The following is a 2742-nucleotide window of genomic DNA, read 5'->3' on the forward strand; positions in this document are numbered from 1 at the left end:
GGGAGCCGCGGACGGGCCAGCGGGGGCCCTCGCTCCCCGAGCCGGCCGTGAACCCCGCCTGACACCCGCTCCCGCCTGTCCCGCCGCCCGCCCGGCGTCCCGGCCCTRCCCTCCGGCCCCGGGAAGGGCCCGCTGGGGGCGCGTCCCGCCGCCGGCACCTGGCGGGGCCCTGGGGATGAGGTGCGCCCGACGCCACTGCCTCCGGCTGTCCTGAGGCGCTGGTGAAAGCATCCTTCACTTAATTAACCCAATTCACTTAATGAGATCTTCTCTTCCTGCCCACTGGTTCCAATACACAGCACACGGGACACTGGGTTCACAAAAGGGGAATAACGTGGATTCTCGTTAGCTYTTCCTCCCAGTCTTGGAAGAGCTGGGCCGTGTGGGGGAAGAGAGGAGGGAGGACGGCAGGCTGGAGAATCGGGGACCTGCTGTGTCTTCCTTTCCACTCCATCTCCTTGTCACGGAAGAAAGGTGTGTGGGGATGACCCTCAAACAACTTGGCCTTAGGAATGGAATGACTATCGCTGTCCCGCAGCTGAGAATCTCCCATAGCAGCTTTGTTTAATGAACAAAATGACTAACACTACTTCAGCTAAGAATTTCTACGTAAGAGGAATTCCAGGTAACAGCCTTCTAAAGGTTAAAAAGCAGGTTCTCTACATCATATCATACTCTGAATGACTAAAAGTACTTGAGCGTGTGAAACAGCTTTGAAGTCATCAAATTCCAAAAATGGTTAATTCCTCTGATTCTCATGCCTTTGTATGCCTCCTGTGGAAAGCGGAGTGTCAGTGTATGAGAGGGATCTAGTCGGGCGATTGCRTGTGTGGCAAGGGAAAATTGGAGTGAGCAGTGGCTGAGTTGGACTCTGAACTGTGTAAAATGCATCAGGCAATCGGGCTGGCTAATGTATGAGGAGGAATTACTGCTTGTGGGTTATCCCAGGAAATGCTCTGGGAAATTCTTGACCCAAAGAATGAGATAGCTGCAGAATTGTGTATATTAGGGCAAAGCCAAAATTATTGTCCACCCTTTAAACTTAGAATATAGAGTATACCATCTGAGGTAGGCATCTTTACTGCACAGTGATTCATAGAAGAAAAACCTGAAGTCTCTCAAGATAAAAAACTAAGAGAGAAATGATGGTGATGATGAGAGCCCTCTCAGTAAAAAAACCCTAAAAGGTCAGCAAGAGAGAGGGCAGGCAAGATACATGGACTGTTCTAACCTCGACAGGTTTAACTGACAGGTAATTGTAATTCTTAGTGGTCAGCCCACTAAGCTCTTCATATAACAATGAGTTTCTCTGATGGATTTTCTCATGGAAGCCAAAGGAACTGCTGCTCATGTGAGCTTGTGTCTTGGAGCTTGGAGAGTTATGATCAAGCTTTTCTTCATCTGGCAATAAATCAAGCCAAGATTAGATTTGAAAGGCTATGAGAGAATCTCACAAGTGTTCTTATATGAAGTGAGGAGATTGGGGTTGACAACCAGGAAATGTTACTTCAAAAGAAAAATAATGTCCAAAATTTATCTCTTATTTTATCCAGAAGTGTGTGGATGAATATGTACTCCTTTGCCATAATGCTCATGCTTTATGGGTATTGTGAGAATTTGTAAATTGTATTGTGTGAGTTTGTAAGTTGGACCCCTCTTTAAATTTTAAAGAATGTGTTTAGAACATGAATTTAACTGTCCAGTTACACCAGAAGGACACCACAATGATTGAGGTCAAAATCTGACCTAATTTATCATGTCCTACACTTCCAGGTTCAAATTCTTACTATTGTCTATAAACCTCAATTTGTTGACTCTGTGGAGCCGATACCAATTTACACACTTATAGCTGATTCCAGCATTTGCTGCTTATCTCTGCTCTAGTAGGCAAGAGATGATTGACTTGTTGAAACATTTTAGTGGAATTTACATGTTGTGTTCTGGATGTATCCAAGGATGTGAGCTGTCTTAAAAACCTCTCAGGTACCCATCTCCTTGGGGTGCATGGATGTTTTATGTGGTTACTCTTTTTTTCACATTTGTTATGAATCCTGGATTCACATCCTTTTCCTTACTTCCTCTTGAGTTCAGGGTCCTTTTATATTTTCATTGAATGGTCATTGCAGAATGTATTTACAAATCCAAAACTTCTTAGTATGGCTTACTTTGAGACAGTAAAGAGCAAAACTTATAAAAAAGTATACAGTAAGTATCTGGAAGAACACTGATAATAGTTTCACTTCTCTGAGTGTAAATGTCATCCCACTCCACTGTAGTCATTGACTCAGATCTAGTTTATATGTTAATGACCCCCTCAGAAGTCAAAGAATTAATTCCTATTGCAGTTCCATTCCTTTAATTGGTGATATATGCAGAATTAATTTGGACCTTAGCAGTCCAAATTAATTGGAATTCCATCCCCTTGCAAGTGATGTGAAATGGTACTGAATAAATAGCATTAGGGCCTGGCCATGCCCCCTTCCTGGCTACTGCAAAAAAATTAACCTGTCCTGGGTGGAACTAAGACAATGGCTAAAGTCAGATAAGAAAGATCTCACCATTTATGACATCTCCTCTGTTGGTGTTTATTGTCCTAACAATGTGGAAGCTAATGGTTTGCTCCCAGGGGAGGTAGATACYTGTTGGAGGAGTGAAAATTTCGAAGCAGGACATAACCCTTCCCCTCCGGGGTGGAATCCAGGACATTGCTGTTTGGCAAATCTGTGTCGTGTCTGTGAAAGA

The sequence above is a fragment of the Malurus melanocephalus genome, unplaced genomic scaffold, assembly GCF_030028575.1.
Source record: "Malurus melanocephalus ecotype Western Australia unplaced genomic scaffold, MMel_1.1 scaffold_238, whole genome shotgun sequence".
NCBI classification, from domain to species: Eukaryota; Metazoa; Chordata; class Aves; order Passeriformes; family Maluridae; genus Malurus; species Malurus melanocephalus.